This window comes from Carlito syrichta, unplaced genomic scaffold (genome assembly GCF_000164805.1).
Source record: "Carlito syrichta isolate Samal-C Ts95f unplaced genomic scaffold, Tarsius_syrichta-2.0.1 Scaffold304598, whole genome shotgun sequence".
NCBI lineage: Eukaryota > Metazoa > Chordata > Mammalia > Primates > Tarsiidae > Carlito > Carlito syrichta.
This window is the reverse complement of record NW_007248694.1, coordinates 1,334,059-1,334,593: the sequence shown is the minus strand read 5'-3', so window position 1 is coordinate 1,334,593 and position 535 is coordinate 1,334,059.

The following is a 535-nucleotide window of genomic DNA, read 5'->3' as shown; positions in this document are numbered from 1 at the left end:
GGGTAACTTGATGAGAGCTCATCTCTACAATAAATCAAAAACTAGCCAGGCGTGGTAGCACGCGCCTGTAGTTCCGACTACTCGTAAGGCTGAGGCGGAAGGATCGCCGGAGCCCAGCAGGTCAAGGCTGCGGTGGCCGGGAGCGACCACTGCACTCCAGTCTGGGCGACAGAGTGAGACTCCAACTCAAAATCAAAAAAAAAAAAAAAAAAGAGGCCCTGGATCTCAAAGCAAGTTCTGCCCCCACTCCCACGCCTACCAGCTTCCCAGAATGCCTGTCCAGTCAGTTCTCAGAGATGGGCGAAGCCGGACCTCGGAATGACAGATTGCCAGAAGTAGATCAAGTCCACCACTGAATCTCGGCGTTTGGCACGGTGCCTGGCACACAGTGGACGCCCAACTAGCGGTTTGACTGTAAAAGACAGAGGCCTCGAGCGCGCATCTGCTGGCGCCTCTTTGTGCAAAAGGGAGAAGAAAGACTCCGGGAGCGCTAGGGACTCTGCCAGGGTCCTGCAGCGAGTCAGGGCTAGGCCTC